The sequence below is a fragment of the Bombina bombina genome, chromosome 6 (genome assembly GCF_027579735.1).
Source record: "Bombina bombina isolate aBomBom1 chromosome 6, aBomBom1.pri, whole genome shotgun sequence".
Lineage (NCBI taxonomy): Eukaryota > Metazoa > Chordata > Amphibia > Anura > Bombinatoridae > Bombina > Bombina bombina.
Genome location: NC_069504.1, coordinates 753,195,983 through 753,217,299, shown reverse-complemented (window position 1 = coordinate 753,217,299; position 21,317 = coordinate 753,195,983).

The following is a 21,317-nucleotide window of genomic DNA, read 5'->3' as shown; positions in this document are numbered from 1 at the left end:
AAGAGCACTACTTGGCTTTGTTTTTGTCACAATATTAACTATATACTAGTGGATACTGATTGGGGAAATAACATATTGTTTAATCCTCATATTATTAGTGTAATTCCTAAGTGTACTGAATCAGTCAATCATACTGAATTGCCCTTTCACAATTAGATTATTGTAACTGTTATCTTGAGTTAAAATATTTATACACAAGATATGAAAAGTGATAACTAGATCAAATCAGGTTACTATACTGATATATTCTGTTACAACCAGATTATGGTGACAGCTTTCACTAACATCATATAAACATCATATGTGATCAGCAATACCTACTTGGTTATACTGATATATTATATATGAATAGTACTAACAACTGTGCTATAGTACTAACAACTGTGCTATAGGTATATATGCATGAATAGTATCCATATTTACAATACCATATAGGGAGGCCACTAATAATTTTCATTTCATCCATATATTTACGAATAGTATCCATGATTGTACTATATACATAATTCGCTTTGGTGCCATTTCATTACTTCTTTACCTGTGTTATAGTTTGACCCTATTTTAGCATTACACTGATTACTTCAGTAACAACCTGCAGGTTATTATACTTGTTATATCTTTAAACAAATTGATTTAGTTCCTCTTGGTTATAATACCCATAACCTTGCATTAGTGTACAAGTACTTTTTGGGATATATTGTTTTCTACCCACATTGGAGACGCAGAATCCGACTATTTAATAGGATAGGTCAGGACCACTTTTTGTTTTTAATGTTTGTCCCTTTTTTAATCTTCTTTAATAAAATTTGACATTTTAACCGTCCCCCTTAGGGAAATCATTTAGTTTTTTTCTAATTACTTTTCCTGTAATTTATGAACATACAATTTCTATTTGGCTAGCATAGAGAATTTGAGTGCTTGTTTAGTTACACAAACTTTTGTTGGTTTCGACCTTCTTTGTACTATCTCCTTTAGTGTACAGCACCTACCCCACAGGAAATACTATAAAATATTTCTATAAATACTTATAGTGGAACTTTGGGTTGTCTACTCTACTACAGTAAAGCTAAAATTAACCCTACAAGCTACCTGGGCATAATACAAGTGTGGTGCGCAGCGGCATTTACCGGCCTTCTAATTACCAAAAAGTAATTCAAAAGCCATAAATGTCTGCTATTTCTAACAAAGTGGATCCTAGAGAAGCATTTACAACCATTTGTGCCATAATTGCACAAGCTGTTTGTAAATAATTTCAGTGAGAAACCTAAAGTTTGTGAAATAGTTAGTAAAAAAGTGAATGATTGTTTTTATTTGATCGCTTTTGGTGGTGAAATGGTGGCATGAAATATACCAAAATGGGCCTAGATCAATACATTGGGGTGTCAACTAAAGCAATATATATATATACATGTGAAGGGTTATTCAGGGATTCCTGACAGATATCAGTGTTAAAATGTAACTTATGCAAATTTTGGAAAAAAAATGGTTTGGAAATACCAAAGTGCTACTTGTACTTATTGCCCTATAACTTGCAAAAAAAGCAAAGAACATGTAAACATTGGGTATTTCTAAACTCGGGACAAAATTTTGAAACTATTTAACATGGTTGTTTTATGGTGGTTGTAGATGTGTAACAGATTTTGGGGGTCAAATTTAGAAAAAGTGTGGTTTTTTTTCCAATGTTTTCATTATATATATATATATATATATATATATATATATATATATATATATATATATATATATATATTTTAAAGTAAATTATAAGATATGATGAAAATAATAGTATCTTTAAAAAGTCCATTTAATGGCGAGAAAAACGTTATATAATATGTGTGGGTACGGTAAATGAGTAAGAGGAAAATTACAGCTAAACACAAACACTGCAGAAATGTAAAAATAGCCCTGTTCCTTAAGGGTAAGAAATTGAAAAATGTCCTTGTCCTTAAAGAGACAGTCAACACCAGAATGTTTGTTGTTTTAAAATATAGATAATCCCTTCATTACCAATTCCCCAGTTTTGCATAACCAACACAGTTATAATTATACACGTTTTACCTCTGTAATTACCTTGTATCTCAATCTCAGCAGACTGCCCCCTTATTTCAGTTCTTTTGACAGACTTGCATTTTAGCCAATCAGAGCTGTCTCCATGGTAAATTCACGTGCATGAGCTCAATGTTATCTATATGAAACACATGAACTAATGCCCTCTAGTGGAGAAAAACGATCAAAATGCATTTAAATTAGAGGGGCTTTCAAGGTCTAAGAAATTAGCATATAAACCTCCTAGGTTTAGCTTTCAACTAAGAATACCAAGAGAACAAAGCAAAATTGGTGATAAAAGTAAATTGGAAAGTTGTTTAAAATTACATGCCCTATCTGAATCATGAAAGTTTTTTTTGGACTTGACTGTCCCTTTAAGGGGTTAATATTTAACACTAGTATACTTACTACCCTTGGTCTAATTAATATTAAATATAAGAATACATTTCCTTTTAATTCACAGCTACAATTTAACTATAGCTTTAGAATACCTTGATTTAAATATTAAATATACTTAACAATCGCTTATGCATTACCAGCACCATATGAGAGGTCAGCTTTTTCCAATAAATTATTTTTCACCGTAATATATGAGGTTATACACATCTGGAAGTGAATATCAGGTCCAATATTGCTTTATAGTGACTAGAATCAGGCAGCAGGTCAATTCAGCAGTCAGTGTAAACAGCATTCAACCGCCTGTTCACTTGTTGTGTAAAGGTTTATATCAGGCGATTAAAACCCACCTCCATTCTATAATCATTGGTGAAAACTGGGAACGCCGTTATCGAATCTTGTCTCTCATTGGCCCTCGGGGAATGCATATCATTTAACAGTCAACCCGTTTGGCTGTTATACCAGTTTTAGTCCATTAGGGGGCAGCAGACATAGAAAAACTGTTTCATTATCAATACTGCTACAGAAAATACAGATATTCTTATATCTTTTTAAATGTATATTTAATATACTCACTATTTCCTGATAATAATAAATTCATCTGGTCCACATATATGGGTCTATCTGATACTACTTAAGAGGTGTGTATCAATATCAAACACGAGTATATTGCACTTCATTATGGCACTTTTTAATACTTTCAGCATGAATTTAATTAGTATTTTAGTTCATATCCTGTTATAATGTTTCCACCTTTTCCAGTTATCATTTTAATATCACATACATACCTTGTGAGTAGCAGTCTGTCGTAATTTCATATAGCTATATTTACATTTGATTATTATTCCATATTAATATAAATACAGTATATTCCATATTCAATATATCTCTTGCTGAGTGTATAAAATTATATGTTATAATTTACAGCACCAATTACACATGCACTTATCAGATGTCTGAAATAAAAGAAGCAGTGGTATTCTGAGATTTTGGAACACATTTTAAATTTATCAATGTAGCTCATTATTCAATAAAGTATCCAATATAGTATAATTTTCAGATCAATACATATATATAAATATTTTCAATATGATATGAGTATAAAAATGAAACATTTGAAAATTATAGAATTCATATAAATGAGTTTTTAACTTCTCTTTCTGCTATTAAGATTTAAATTATTATATGCTTTCAGCACTCACAGGGTTAAAGATGTTTCTCTGTTTTCTCCTATTTTCCATAGAGACGTAAGTCTGAACTTCGTTTGTTTGAACTCAGTATGGGGTAGTCCACACTTAGATGATAAGAGCCACAATCCCTGGGAATTTTTTGTATATTCAAATATCAGTTCAGACTGGATGTCTGTTGTCTACAGGGGGTCTGTGTCATCCTAGGGGGTTTCTGTAATTTTATTACATAAACGGAGCAGGAAATTCCATATATGGGCGTTCAAACTTGAGAGTGCCATATGCTAAGATTACTTTGAAGGCAATTCCTTTGAGAAATTGGGGCAAAGGTTTGCAAATGCAATGCGTCCTTGACAACAAGAAGGGGGGTCGACTTCACCCATTTCTGTGTTGTCTACAATGCGTTTATCATACAGCAATAAAATTAATACCAATAGCTTCCTATGTGAATAAATTAATCAGTATGATATATGTGCACATAGCTTCCAATGATATCTCACCTTTTACATGATATATATATAGATATATATATATATATATATATATATATATATATATATATATATATATATATATATATATATATATAAAAACACTGGAATGGACCGCACTGGGTACACATCCTAAACCACTGTTAACTCCACAGCCTTGAACACTAACAGACAGCTACACAGTTCCCAGCAACCCAGGCAGTTAACCCCTGAACAGCCTAGGTGACAGGCCCACAGGGAACCATTACAAACATAAACACAACACACAGAAAACCTGGCACTCGCCAGCAGATACTCAGTAATGTTTAAAAGCAAAACTGGGGGAAGTCAGTTACATTTTGCGCCAAAGTATCAATCCCAGGATCACGTCAAGGTCTCCCCCTTCCTGGGATCCTAAACCAGCACCCACAAAATGCATAGTTTCAAACAAACCAACTGGGAACCTCCCAGGATGACACAGGCTTTTGTAATCTCCCCTATGTAAATACAAAACACAGGAATGGACCGCACTCACAGACTGGACTGGGTACACATCCTAATCCACTGTTAACTCCACAGCCCTCAAACTTGAGAGTGCCATATGCTAAGATTACTTTTGAAGGCAATTCCTTTGAGGAATTGGGACAAAGGTTTTGCAATGCGTCCTTGACTACAAGAAGGGGAGTCGACATCACCCATTTCTGTGTTGTCTACAATGTGTTTATCATACAGCAATACACTTGATACCAATAGCTTCCTATGGCCTAGATTTAGAGTTTGGCGGTAGCCGTGAAAACCAGCGTTAGAGGCTCCTAACGCTGGTTTTGGGCTACCGCCGGTATTTAGAGTCAGTCATTTAAGGGTCTAACGCTCACTTTCCAGCCGCAACTTTTCCATACCGCAGATCCCCTTACGTCAATTGCGTATCCTATCTTTTCAATGGGATCTTTCTAACTCCGGTATTTAGAGTCGTGGCTGAAGTGAGCGTTAGAAATCTAACGACAAGACTCCAGCCGCAGAAAAAAGTCAGTAGTAAAGAGCTTTCTGGGCTAACGCCGGTTCATAAAGCTCTTAACTACTGTGCTCTAAAGTACACTAACACCCATAAACTACCTATGTACCCCTAAACCGAGGTCCCCCCACATCGCCGCCACTCTATTAAATTTTTTTAACCCCTAATCTGCCGACCGCCACCTACGTTATCCTTATGTACCCCTAATCTGCTGCCCCTAACACCGCCGACCCCTATATTATATTTATTAACCCCTAATCTGCCCCCCTCAACGTCGCCTCCACCTGCCTACACTTATTAACCCCTAATCTGTCGAGCGGACTGCACCGCTACTATAATAAAGTTATTAACCCCTAATCCGCCTCACTCCCGCCTCAATAACCCTATAATAAATAGTATTAACCCCTAATCTGCAGGGGCTTAGTGTTAGGTTTATTTAAGGGGGGGTTTGGGTTAAATTAGGGGTATGTGGGTGGTGGGTTGTAATGTTGGGGGGGGGTATTGTATGTTTTTTTTTACAGGCAAAAGAGCTGAATTCTTTGGGGCATGCCCCGCAAAGGGCCCTGTTCAGGGCTGGTAAGGTAAAAGAGCTTTGAACTTTTGTAATTTAGAATAGGGTAGGGCATTTTTTTATTTTGGGGGGCTTTGTTATTTTATTAGGGGGCTTAGAGTAGGTGTTATTAGTTTAAAATTGTTGTAATTTTTTTCTAAAGTTTGTAAATATTTTTTATTTTTTGTAACTTAGTTCTTTTTTATTTTTTGTACTTTAGTTAGTTTATTTAATTGTATTTATTTGTAGGAATTGTATTTAATTTATTTATTGCTAGTGTAGTACACTGTAAAATTGTTTTTCCATAAATGTATTTTAAATGACTTGTTATACCAACTGCAGAGTATAAAATATTTGAGAAATTGCATTTTCGGGTTTATTTGTGTATCTGAAGTAGCTGGTTTTGTGCTTTGAAACCACAGCCTATTACAATGGGTTGAGCTTCAGGTAATATCAGATCTCATTATGTTATCACTTTTATGTACACAGACTTGCTTCCTTATCTTATAATTGTCTGGAACACCAAAGCTCAATACATAGAGAGAACAATGGAAAATTATCATTCTATTACTTAACTATCATGCCCCCCACTGAGGGTGTAATCTCTTCTGCTGGCTGTGTTTACTTAGGCTTGTCAATAGCGTATACGCCAGTATCAAAACTTTCAGTATAGGTTGGGAAACCACAAGCTAAATCAGCTATTTCAAATGCTGAAATAGGAGTAAAGGAGCCACTTGCAACCAATTTAATACACTCTATCAGGTAAAAAGGATTATTGGGAATAATTTAAAGGGGAGAAAGTTTTTGGGTGAACTGTCCCTTTAATTGTAGATAATTGTAGGTAGTTTATTTAATTTATTTATTGATAGTGTAGTGTTAGGTTTAATTGTAACTTAGGTTAGGATTTATTTTACAGGTAATTTTGTAATTATTTTAACTATTTTAGCTATTAAATAGTTCTTAACTATTTAATAGCTATTGTACCTAGTTAAAATAAATACAAAGTTGCCTGTAAAATAAATATTAATCCTAAAATAGCTACAATATAATTTTTCGTTATATTGTAGCTATATTAGGGTTTATTTTACAGATAAGTATTTAGCTTTAAATAGGAATAATTTATTTAATAAGAGTTAATTTATTTTGTTAGATTTAAATTATATTTAACTTAGGGGGGTGTTAGTGTTAGGGTTAGACTTAGCTTTAGGGGTTAATCCATTTATTACAGTAGCGGTGAGATTCGGTCGGCAGATTAGGGGTTAATAATTGAAGTTAGGTGTCGGCGATGTTAGGGAGGGCAGATTAGGGGTTAATACTATTTATTATAGGGTTATTGAGGCAGGAGTGAGGCGGATTAGGGGTTAATAACTTTATTATAGTAGCGGTGCGGTCCACTCGGCAGATTAGGGGTTAATAAGTGTAGGCAGGTGGAGGCGACGTTGTGGGGGGCAGATTAGGGGTTAATAAATATAATATAGGGGTCGGCGGTGTTAGGGGCAGCAAATTAGGGGTACATAGGGATAATGTAAGTAGCGGCGGTTTACGGAGCGGCAGATTAGGGGTTAATAATAATATGCAGGTGTCAGCGATAGTGGGGGCGGCAGATTAGGGGTTAAAAAGTGTAAGGTTAGGGGTGTTTAGACTCGGGGTACATGTTAGACTGTTAGGTGCAGACGTAGGAAGTGTTTCCCCATAGCAAACAATGGGGCTGCGTTAGGAGCTGAACGCGGCTTTTTTGCAGGTGTTAGGTTTTTTTCCAGCTCAAACAGCCCCATTGTTTTCTATGGGGGAATCGTGCACGAGCACGTTTTTGAAGCTGGCCGCGTCCGTAAGCACCGCTGGTATCGAGAGTTGAAGTTGCGGTAAATATGCTCTACGCTCCTTTTTTGGAGCCTAACGCAGCCATTCTGTGAACTCTCAATACCAGAGGTATTTAAAAGGTGCGGCCAGAAAAAAGCACGCGTAGCTAACGCACCCCTTTGGCCGCAAAACTCTAAATCTAGGCCCTAGTGAATAAATTAATCAGCATAATATCTGTGCACATAGAGCTTCCAATGATATCTCACCTTTTACATGACATATATATATATATATATATATATATATATATATATATATACAGGTGGCCCTCGTTTTACAACGGTTCAATTTATACCGTTTCAGAATAACAACCTTTTTTTCCAGTCATCTGACTGCTATTGAAAAGCAATGAGAAGCAGTGCATTTATTAAAATAGCCAGTAGGTGTAGCTGTCCGCTTGTGTTGCAGCAAAGCCAAGCAAGCTGAAATTAATCAGTTTAACCAGACCTGAGCTATCGAGCAGATTTCAAAGGAACAAGATCTTCCTGTCTATAAATCAGTCCAGATTGGAATGCATAGAAAGAACTGTTTGCAGAAAAATGCAAGTGAAGTCTGTGTTGTGTGATTATTTTATTAGGTCTATAATGCTGTTTAACAAATGTTTTTGTTCATTTAATTATATATTCTGTGTTGTGTGATTATTGCATTAGGTTTATAATGCTGTTTAGCATTTAAAGCCTTCATTTCAAAGCTTTAAAAATAATGTATTAGTTGTTACTTATGACAATTTTGAGAGGGCCCTGGAACCTATCTCCCTCACTTCCCATTGACTTACATTATAAACTGGGTTTCAATTTACAACGGTTTCGATTTACAACCATTCCTTCTGGAACCTAACCCCGGGCGTAAACTGAGGGCTACATGTGTATATATATATATATATATATATATACATACACACACTCACTGGCCACTTTATTAGGTACTCCATGCTTGTATGCTTGTACCGGGTTGGACACCGTTTAGCTTTCAGAACTGCCTTACTTCTTTGTGGCATAGATTCAACAAGGTGCTGGAAACATTCCTCAGAGATTTCGGTCCAAATTGATATAATAGCATCACACAGTTGCTGCAGATTTATCGGCTGCACATCCATGATGTGAATCTCCTGTTCCACCACATCCCAAAGGTGCTCTATTGGATTGAGATCTGGTAACCGTAGAGCCCATTGGAGTACACTGAACTCATTGTAATGTTCAAGAAACCAGTTTGAGATGATTTGAACTTTGTGACATGGTGCATTATCCTGCTGGAAGTAGCCATCAGAAGATGGGTACACTGGGACTTCCGGCTGGGCAGAGTTAGCGTCGACACGCAACACCAACTCTGAGCTCTACACAGAAGGGCTGTTGAAACCTACCCGGGTTGCCTCTAATTCTTGGCCGAATAAGAGTGGACCTCGGCCCGGATACAAGCTTAAACTTTCTTATATATAACAAGATCTAACACAGTAAAGACAGCTGCAATCTGGGTACTTAAATATTCTAACAATGGGACCTGCTGGCTTTACCTAATAAACTCTTGGGCCTTCAACTTTTGGACAATTCTGAGGTCCATTCAAAGTGCTAACTGAGCAATTTAAAAGCCTTAAATGTGATAGTGGGGAGAGTTGTATATACGCTTTTTCTATTAGGACCTCAGGCTCTGGTGATACAGGGACTTCCACTATACCTGAAAATTGATTCTGTTTTGAGTTAATATAACCACTATCAAGTAAAAGATAAGGCCAACAACTTAGCTTTACCATTGAATCATATGGGCATTATACCCAGATAGCTATTGGCCTTGTTTAAAGACTCCTATAACATATACTGAGACTGTATTTTGTACTATGCCAAATTTTTGATAAATGGCCTATATTTCTATCTAGAGTAATATTATAAGAGAAAAAGTGTTTAGTATATGTAAAGAAGCCGTAAGAGTATCTAGGGCTGTTGTACACCTTCAACTTGCAAGGCTTCTTTACAGTTAGGAACATACAAACCAGAAATAGCTTTTGTCCAAGAGACACATTTGAGTCCTCAGGAAGTGATTAAACCTAAAACTAAATGGGTGGGTGAGGTGGTGTTTACCCCGTATGATAGGAAGAAACGAGGCTTGGCCATTTTGTTTAATAAGCATTTATACTACCAAATATTAACTATAGACCATAATTTAGAAGGTTGATATCAAATAATTGAAATTCAAACTAACAATAACCAGTATGTATTTTGTAATGTATATGGTTGGAACACGACGGAGAAGGGGTTTTGGGAATCCTTTAGTTTGAAGTTGTTTTACTTTGTAGGGAGAAATATAGTGATAGTAGGAGATTTTAATATGACTTTTTCACACACTCTAGGCAGGTCTAACATGCTTAAAGACATCTGGGGACTACAAAATCCTGACCTAAGAGAGTACACGTGTGAGTCTAAGGCATTTAGGTCCTTTTCCAGGATTGATTTTTTTTTATTTCATACAGTATGATGGGAATGGAGATTAAAACAGGTATAAAGGAAATAGTTTTATCCGACCATGCCATAATTTCCCTAGAACTAGGATTAAAGGATGGATAACAAAAGGCTCTTTTTCCACAATATCTTAACCAAAACATAAAATTCAAGTCTTGGCTGCAAAATGAGTGGAAGGAATTCTCTGATTTCAATAAAGATTACATGGGTAGACCGGAATTATATTGGGAGACTGCCAAGCTGATCTGAGAGGGGCAACTAAGGCCTTTATATGTAAAAGTAAATCTATGAGGAAAAAAAGAGACGAACAACTATCTAATGCTGTTAAAAATAGCTATATGCGGTATATTAATAACCAGTCTATTCCCATGTGTAAGAAATATAAAGACACTAGACTAGATCGTGACCTCTTTTTAAAACAAAATATGACTCTTGAGAACCATAAACAAAAAACCTTTTTTGCAGGTATGCAGGGTACTTCAGTCAAATTTCTGGCTAAGATCTCTAAAACCAGAGAGCAGAAGAACTTTATAGCAGCTTTGAAATACCAAAATAAGAGGTTAACTAAGGTATCACAGATAGGACAGGCATTTTTTTACTTATTTCAGGATACCTATTCATCAGCCCAGATAAATATAGATAACAAAGAGAATTTCTGGCATAAGGTAAAACTCCCTCAAGTCTCGACTTCTGACCTTAATAAGTTAAATAAGCCTATTACATTAAAAGAAATAACCGAAGTCATAAAAAAGCTAAAATAGGGGTAAATCCCCTGGGCCGGATTCATTGTCCGTGGAATTCTACAAACTATTACAGGATCACATTCTCCCTTCTCTTTGCGCTTTATTTAATGATTATTTTATGGGGAATAAACCTCACTCATCACTTTTTTCTGCATCCAATATAACTAATTCTTAAAAAAGGAAAAGACCCGAAACTACCAACATCCTATAGACCCATTTCTTTATTGAATCAAGATTACACAATTCTGACAGCTATTATCTCTAATAGATTAAAATCCTGCCTGAATTATATTATACATTCTGACCAGGCGGGCTTTATGATTGGCAGAAACCTAGTCAAGAACATATGTAAGGCACAGTTGGTACTAGACTTTTTCTGAAATAAAATCTCAAGTAACAAATCCGATTCTAAAATGCATCTAGCAATTCTTACAGTCAATGCTGAGAAAGCATTTGACTCGATTGCATGGGATCACTTATTCTCCTCTCTAGAGGGGCTCGGGTTCACAGGATCCTTTCAACAGTTTGTATGCTTTTTCAGGCGCCAATCTCAGCTATCATTGTGAATGGGGCTCTTTCAGATAGCTTCCCTCTGAAAAGAGGCACCCGTCAGGGTTGCCCCCTGTCACCATTGTTGCTCAATCTATCTCTGGAACCGTTGGCAATTTACCTTGAAAGGTATTCGAGTGGGAGGCCAAGATGTGGTACTCTCTCTTTGCTGATGATTTGCTACTATTCTTGAGTAATACAGCCATTCTATACCTCAGTTCCTATGGATTTTAAGCCTGTTTGGTTCCTTTACAGGCTATAAGGTTAATAGCGAAAAGTCTGAGCTTTTATGGATTTATAAACCACCACAAATATTACAACATCCTTTCCAACATCCTTTCCAGGAAACCAAACAGACTAAACATTTGGGTATTGTCCTGAATAGAAACCCAGATCAATGGTATTATTTGAACTTTCGGAAGCTTATTGAGGACTTCCAAACTAAACTACAGCTCTGGTCAGACCTCCCGCTGTCAGAGCACGCATTATGTTAATTAAAACTATTCTTTTCCCTAAACTGCTATATCTTCTTCAAAACTTGCCACTTTTACTGTATAATAGAGACATCCTTTCACTACATAGGACTTTTAACAAATTTATCTGGCAGGGAAAGGAACCACGTATTCCCGACTTTGCACCAGGGCTAGAAGTATCATTGTTTACAACCTGGGCTCATAAAGGACTTAAATATCTAGGCCAGGTATGTGATGGGGGAACTCTGATTATGAGATCCTTTGAAGATCTGAGAATGACCTATAACCTACCAAGGACTTCATTTTACGCCTATTTACAGGCCAGGCATTGGGTAAGAAATTTAAGAGCAGAAAACGGCCCAGATTTAGATATAGGGAAACTGAGCCAAGTGTTCAAGTTGTACCATGAGAGGATGAACACCATCTCACAGACCTATAACCTGTTGGCCCATTTCCATGGGGAAGCTCATATCACTAATACAATAGTAAAATGGAGTCAACATATTCATTGATAAGGAAACAATACGGCATAGCTTTGCTCTTGCAGTTAGGGCAGCTATCTCTGTTAATTGGAGACAATTGCATGTCAAAATATTAAATATGGCATATCTTCCACCAGCTAGAATAGCGACATGGTCACAGGAGGAAGGGAAGTGCCCTAAATGTGGAGTAGTGAGTGCAGATATAGTCCATTGTTTCTGGGCATGCCACAAGATATTCCAGTTTTGGCAAAAAGTGAATTATTGTTGTGTTAAGCTACTGAGAATTCACTTTAAATTAGAGTCCACCCAGATACTCTTTCTACTTGGTTACTCAACCACTAACCCTAATTACAAAATGATCAATTTAATGATTTTGATAGGGAGGAATCTGATACTCAAGAACTGGAAAAAGTCATAAAGGGCCGAATTTTTCAGAGATTCTCAAGAGTGGACAGCACCAATTGAGCAGTATAATTTAAAGATTCATAATAACAAGCAGATCACTCGCTTCTTTACCAAATGTGAACTATTTATATCACTCCCAATAGGAATACAGCTGTAGACAATTTCATATTTCAAGTCCTCTCATTGGATTAGACAGGGATTGGAGGCAGGGACCCTACCAAGAGCTTGGCTCGCTAGTGGTGTGGGAGACTGAGGCAGTTAGTGTTTTTTTTGTTTTTTTTATCTCCTCCCCCGTCGTCCCTCCTATACTACACTATGTAATACAATATACTATACCACACAATATAATAGAAATAAATAATGATCAGAGGTACCTCAAAGGAGGTCCCACGACTGCCCAATGACTACTTTAATGGAATCTATGTTAACTTACCCTACCTGAATTTAGATAAAATGGGGAACAATGAATGGGATTAATATCCACAGACTTGAGAGTTCCTCTTGTCTATTATTTTTACTAGTATTCATATTTCGTATGCCTTCTGTTGTTAGGAGTATTTTCTATATCATTAATTCTACCATTATGCTTGATACAAGAGGAGCTGTTACTCCTTAAAAACTACCTTAATAAGGTTTGTTTCTGTTATTATGTTTGATGTGACCATTGTGAAACTAATCAATTTAGGATGGATTACTGTTATGAATATATGGAACGGTCAGAGGTAATGTTAAATCTGACACGTGTACATGATGAACTTTTTTTTTTTAAATTGTATAAACTTCTTTTATTTTTCTTCAATGAAAGATAAAAAAAAAAGAAGAAGATGGGTACACTGTAGTCATAAAGGAATGGACATGGCCAGCAACAATATTTAGGGAAGGCATGGCGTTTAAACGATGCTCAATCGGTACTAAGGGGCCCAAAGTGTGCCAAGAAAATATCCCCCACACTATTACACCACCACCAGCAGCAGCAACCTGAACCGTTAATACAAGGCAGGATGGATCCATGCTTTCATGTTGTTTACGCTAAATTCTGACCCTACCATCTGAATGTTGCAGCTGAAATCGAGACTCATCAGACCAGGCAACTTTTTTCCAATCTTCTATTGCCCAATTTTGGTGAGCCTGTGCAAATTGAAGCCTCAGTTTCCTGTTCTTAGCTGACAGGAGTGGCACCCAGTGTGGTCTTCTGCTGCTGTAGCCCATCTGCTTCAAGGTTCGACGTGTTGTGCATTCAGAGATGGTATTCTGCCTACCTTGGTTGTAACAAGTGGTTATTTTAGTTACTGTTGCCTTTCTATCATCTCGAACCAGTCTGCCCATTCTCCTTTGACCTTTGACATCAACAAAGCATTTTCGTCCACACAGCTGCTGCTCACTGGATATTTTCTCTTTTTCAGACCATTCTCTGTAAACCCTAGAGATGGTTTTGCGTGAAAATCCCAGTAGATCAGTAGTTTTTGAAATACTCAGACCAGCCCGTCTAATACCAACAACCATGCCAAATTCAAAGTCACTTAAATCCTTTTTCTTCCCTATTCTGATGCTCGGTTTGATCTTCAGCAAGTCGTATTCACTCCGTCTAGATGCATAAATGCATTGAGTTTCTGCTTTGTGATTGGCTGATTAGCAATTTGTGTTACCAAGCAATTAAACAGGTGTACCTAATAAAGTGGCCGGTGACTGCATATATATCTCAAAGAATACCCTTCCAGTAAAAATGTTATTCCCCAGATTTTTTTGGGTTCCTACGCAGATGGATCTCCATATATGATTTTTAATAAGGCATATCTTGGACTCAACCAGCTCAAGTTTAAATAAATGTACCTTAAATTTTCAATAGTTTTTCAACTACATTTTCAAATCAGCAGATTTTGCTTTTTGCCACTAAAGGGCACTGTTGTATCATAATACTATTTTCAAGATAATGAACTAAGTATCCAATGGGAGAAGAGTTTAAGAAAGAACATTTTTAAATAAGAATGATGGTATTCTTTAATAGCTTTTTTCATGTGTGTTTACTTTACCAAACCCTGCTTGAAAACCATAAATTACAAAAACTTTTGATTAAAGGGACAGCGTACACCAATTTTCATATAACTGCATGTAATAGACACTACTATAAAGAATAATAAAAACTTACTTAGAAGCTCCCAGTTTAGCACTGTTAATGAGGTTTGGCTGGGACACCCAGTGAAAGTGGCTGGGAAAACAATAAGAGCAGATATTCCCCCTCCCCCTTCCCTGCATATGAAAAGACAGATAACATAAACAGGAGACAACAGGAGTCTGTAAACGTGCGTATACATCTGACACTGTGGGGCTTGGTTAGGACTGGAGTCTGAAAATCAGCACAATATTCTTAAAAAATAAGCAAAACTATACATTCCTTCAAAAACACTCCAAGATGGGCTACTGTGTATAAATGGATCTACTACAAAATATTTATGCAAAGAAAAATCTAGTTTACAAGATCGTGAATTGAAGCATGATTCTACACTTCCTGAGATTTCTGCATTCCCTGATTTTATTACAGATTTCTGGGCTGGAATGGAATGTGATTCATGGCATTAAGCAATAGCTGGTGACTGGTATAAAAAATAGGCATGGACATTTTGTTTATGTTTGTTTGTGACAGAGGATGTTTTAATAAAAATGTTGTGGATCTAAAGAGTTTTAATGTTTAAAAGAAAGTATAAGGAGGTTCTGAACACACGTAACTTATTATTCTGTACAGTGGTTCTAAAAATGACAAAGCAAAGAATCTGGACCCAGGGGCATTAAGTAACATTATTTCAAGGTCATTGGATCTAGATTAAACCAAGTAACCAGGGCCACGTGTCTTATTAAAGGGACAGTCAACGCAAAAAATGTTATTGTTTAAAAAGATAGATAAACCCTTTATTACCTATTCTCCAGTTTTGCCCACAAAACATAGTTATATTAATATACTTTTTACCTCTGTGATTACCTTGTATTTAAGCATCTTCTGACAGTCAATAGATGATCACATGACTTTATCTATTGACTTGCATTTAAGCCAATTAGTGCTATGTTGTTAGAATCCACGGGTGTGAACTCAATATTATCTATATGGCTCACATGAACTAGCTCTTCCCTGTTGTGAAAAGCTAATACAAAACATTTGATCAAGGGGGTGTCTTCAGTGACTTAGAAACAGACAGAAATTTAGAGGCTTAAAGGTTATAAAGTATATTAATATAATCATGTTTTTTGTGCAAAGCTGGGGAATGGGTAGTAAAGGCGTTATCTATATTTTTAAACAATAACAATTTTTGTGTTGACTGTCCCTTTAAATTTTGCTTCATTCACTTGGTATACTTTATTGAAGGAGCAGCAATAAACACATCAGCAAGCCAATGACAAAAGGCATACTGTGTATGTATATATATATATATATATATATATATATATATGCAGCCATTAATCAGCAGCTGGCTGCCAGCTCCTGAGCCTGCCTAGGTATACCTTTCAACAAAGCGTTCCAAGGGAGAAAAGCAAGTACATTGTAAAGTCGTTTAAAATTGTATGCTCTATCTGAATCATGATAGAAAAAAAATGGGGTTTAATGTTCCTTTAACCTCCTTTACCCAATGTAACATATATATCCGTCATGTAATATGAAGTTCATTGTACCACATAACGCATATTTATGTCAGAGCTCCAGCTAGAGTTTCTGAGCTCCAGGCATCTGCCTGCATTTGGAACCAGAGCACAATCAGTTCTCCGCTTCCATATGAAGGCAGATGCCTGATCATTACAGGCAGTGACAATGTGTGTGTTTCCATCTGTAACTATCAGCTTCTTGTGCCGGCGGGAGGTGTGGGAGGCACGGAGGAGGGAGGGAGGGATGGGAAGCTACACTAAATAAAGTAGTTGAAACAGTGGGGCTCTAACTAACGATTGCCGGAGGGGGGAGGTGTGGGGACCACTACAGAAAATGAAAAAAAATAAATGTATCTACAGGTACTAGTAGACAGCTGCCAGGACTAAAGATGGCCAATATTAGTGGAAGGGGGGCATTAGAGAGCTATTTGGGGGGGATCAGGAGGATCACTACACTGCAGGAAAATCTAAACTGTATACTGGCAGACTACTTAAGATGGTGACCAGTGGGGAGTGAGGGAGGGAAGAGAGTTGTTTGGGAGGGATCAGGTAGGTCTCAAAGAGTGGTAAGTTTCAGTTTACACTAAAGCTAAAATTAACTTAACAAGATACCTTATTAACCCCTTCACTGCCAGGAATAATAGAAGTGTGGTGCACAGTTGCAATTAGCTGCATTCTAATTACCAAAAACCAGTGGCTTTAACCCCTTAATGACCGACGTACAGGGTACGTCCTCCAAAAAAATGACCTTAACGACCAAGGACGTACCCTGTACGTCGTTAGTCTTTGAAAGCGGTGGAAGCGATCCTGATTGCTTCCAGCCGTTTTCCTGTTATTGCAGTGATACCTCGATATTGAGGGATCCTGCAATAACTGTTTTTAGCCATCCGATACAGAGAGAGCCACTCTGTGGCCCTCTCTGCATCGGACATCGATGTCCTTAATCGTTGGTGGGTGGGAGCCGATGTGGGAGTCGGGTGGGCGGCCTGGCAGAGTTGAGAGGTGGGATCATGGACGGAGCTATCGGGAGCGTGTGCGGTGGGCGGGAGCGGGTGGGAAGCGCTACACTGCGGAAAAATGTTGTGCTAATAAGTGGGGGAGGGAATTGCTAAATAAAAGATCTAAGGGATCTGGGAGGGGTGGGGGGAAGTTACACTACAGAAAAATCTAAAAAAAAAATAATTTGTAAACTGGGTACTGGCAGACAGCTGCCAGAACCCAAGATGGCTCCCAATAAGGTAGAGGGGGAGGGTTAGAGAGCTGTTTGGGGGGGGGATCAGGGCGGGTGGGCGGCCTGGCAGAGTTGAGAGGTGGGATCATGGACGGAGCTATCGGGAGCGTGTGCGGTGGGCGGGAGCGGGTGGGAAGCGCTACACTGCGGAAAAATGTTGTGCTAATAAGTGGGGGACGGAATTGCTAAATAAAAGATCTAAGGGATCTGGGAGGGGTGGGGGGAAGTTACACTACAGAAAAATATAAAAAAAAAAAAATTGTAAACTGGGTACTGGCAGACAGCTGCCAGAACCCAAGATGGCTCCCAATAAGGTAGAGGGGGAGGGTTAGAGAGCTGTTTGGGGGGGGATCAGGGAGGTTGGGGGCTAAGGGGGGATCCTATACAGCAGAATAATAAAAAAAAAACACCTTTTATTTTAGTACTGGCAGACTTTCTGCCAGTACTTAAGATGGTGAGGACAATTGTGGGGTGGGGGAAGGAAGAGAGCTATTTGGGAGGGATCAGGGGGTCTGATGTGTCAGGTGGGAGGCTGATCTCTAAACTAAAGCTAAAATTAACCCTGCAAGCTCCCTAATTAACCCCTTCACTGCTAGACATAATACACGTGTGATGTGCAGCGGCATTTAGCTGCCTTCTAATTACCAAAAAGAATCGCCAAAGCCATAAATGTCTGCTATTTCTGAACAAAGGGGATCCCAGAGAAGCATTTACAACCATTTATGCCATAATTGCACAAGCTGTTTGTAAATAATTTTAGTGAGAAACCTAAAGTTTGTAAAAAAAAAAGTGAACAATTTTTTTTATTTGATTGCATTTGGCTGTGAAATGGTGGCATGAAATATACCAAAATGGGCCTAGATCAAAACTTTGGGTTGTCTACTTCACTACACTAAAGCTAAAATTAACCCTACAAGCTCCCTAATTAACCCCTTCACTGCTGAGCATAATACACGTGTGGTGCGCAGAGACATTTAGTGGCCTTCTAATTACCAAAAAGCAACGCCAAAGTCATATATGTCTGCTGTTTCTGAACAAAGGGGATCTGAGAGAAGCATTTACAACCATGTGTGCCATAATTGCACAAGCTGTTTGTAAATAATTTCAGTGAGAAACCTAAAATTGTGAAAAATGTAAAAAAAAAAATTAATTTGATTGCATTTGGCGGTGAAATGGTGGCATGAAATATACCAAAATGGGCCTAGATCAATACTTGGGGTCATCTACTACACTACACTAAAGCTAAAATTAACCCTACAAGCTCCCTAATTAACCCCTTCACTGCTGAGCATAATACACGTGTGGTGCGCAGCGGCATTCAGTGGCCTTCTAATTACCAAAAAGCAACGCCAAAGCCATATAAGTCTGCTATTTCTCAACAAAGGAGATCCCAGAGAAGCATTTACAACCATTGTTTGTAAATAATTTCAGTGAGAAACCTAAAGTTTGTGAAAAAAAATTGTGAAAAAGTGAACAATTTTTTCTATTTCACATTTGGCGGTGAAATGGTGGCATGAAATATACCAAAATGTGCCTAGATCAATACTTTGGGGTGTCTTCTAAAAAAAATATATATACATGTCAAGGGATATTCAGTTATTCCTGACAGATATTAGTGTTCCAATGTAACTAGTGCTAATTTTGAAAAAAAGTGGTTTGGAAATAGCAAAAGGGAAAAGGGAAAGCCAAACATCCTGAAGGTAGGACTTGTAACATCCTAAATACTGCTCTAATACTTGGTTGGCGTGTTCTGTTTGCCCATTGATTGTAGAAGGTAGCCAGATGACAATGTTCAAGGCTTTTACAGAAAGATTCCAAGAAATGTGAGGTAAATTGTGTGCCCCTATCAGAAACAATGATCTCAGGTAATTCATGAAGGTGAAATACTTATTTTAGGAATAATGTGGAAGTGGTACAGTTGGAATAAATGCGCCATTTTAGAGAAACAGTCTATTATAACCAATAGGTTGTTGTGCCTTTCAGAAGCCGGTAAATCCTCAATAAAGTCCATTGCCACATCGCTCCAAGGTCTAGTAGGAACTGAAAGAGGCAGCAGAAGACCTGCAGGGGGTCTATTGGAATCTTTAGATCTGGCACAGATGTTCTGGGACATATGAACCACCAACAATTTCTTTTAACTGTATCCAGAGTCTTGGAGTTTCCCCCATGTCCTGACATAGGATTATTATGACAGTGTTGCAACACCTTTAGACGGGTGGCTAATGGTACAAAAATGTTGTCATTGTAAAAAGTAAAGATAATTGCCTTGAGTAAGTTGTTGAGGTAATGCACATTGTTTACTGTGAATTTTGACTAGTAGCAAGAACATTTTAACTTGTAGGACAGTATCTAACTCTTTGTTCTCCACTGGGATAAGCCATCTGCTTTTGAGTTCTTTGATCCAGGACAATATGTTATCTGGAGTGGAATTCTTGTGAAGAAGAGAGCCCATCTGGCTTGACGTGGGCAGTCTAATTGCTGATTTTAAATACTCCGGATTCTTATGATCTGTGTATACAGTGATCAGGTGAGGTGATCCTTCTAACAAGTGCCACCACTCTTCCAATGCGCATTTTATTGCCAAAAGCTCTCTATGTCGTACATAATAATTGACCTTAGATACTGTTAGTTTTCTAGAATAGAAAGCTACTGGATGTAATAGATTCTCCTCCACAATCCTCTGTTATCAAACAGCCCTACAGCAATTTCAGAAGAATCGACCTCTATAATAAAAAGTTGGTCCTCCTTGGGTTGGATAAGAAAAGGTGAAGAGGTAAACATATGTTTTAACCTATAGAAAGCAGTCTGAGCTGCTTCATTGCAATTGAAGTGGATTTTCTTCTTGGTTAATTTGCTTATAGGGGACACTACCTGAGAGAAATTCCGGATAAATCTCTGGTAGAAATTATTAAACCCCACAAACTGCTGTATAGCTTTTTTGGTTATGGGAGTGGCTTGGATCTTTTTTGGGTCTATACTGACTTGATCAGGAGAAAGGATATAAGCTAAAAATTCAACCTTGCACTTCTGCCTCAATTGTAAAAGGACTGTACTAAGGTGTTGTTTATGTTCTTGTAAATTCTTGGTGTAAATGAGAATATCGTACAAATAAAACACAAGGAATGTGTGTAGTAGATCTTGGAAGACATCTTTAAGGAAGTGCTGAAAGGTTGCAGGAGCATTGCAGAGCTCAAAGGGCATTACTAGGTATTAAAACTGGCCGTAGCGGGAGCTAAATGCTGTCTTCCACTCATGGCCTTCCTCAATTCTAACAATGTTGTAGGCTCCCTCAAAGATAGATTTTAGTAAATATGCAGGCATCTCTGGCTCTATCCAGGAGTTCAGTTATAACTGAAAGTGGGTATCTATGTTTAACTGCAATGGCATTAGGTGCCCTATAGTACACACAAGGATTTAGGCCACCATCTTCCCCCCCCCCCCCCAAAAAAAAAAGATACCTGCAGGGGATGTAGATGGTCTTATAAAGCCTTTTGCAAGATTCTCTTAAGATGTTGCAGCTCAAGACCTGAAAGTGGGTATATACGTCCAAATTGGATCTTAGCTCTAGGTAGAAGGTCAATAGGACAATCATACTCCCTTCTGGGAGGTAATTGATCTACTCCCCAAAACATCAGCAAACTCTTTATATTTTGTAGGGCACAAGAATTCAGTCTCAGTAGCAGAAATATAATGGATTTCTGGAATGTAGAAGGAACACATGTGGAGCAGGAATCAGATGAGAAAGTAAAAGAGATTGTCTTCCTATTAATTTGTGGGTTATGGACCCTCAGCCATGGCAACCCTAAAATAAGTGGAAACAAAGTAGGGGACAC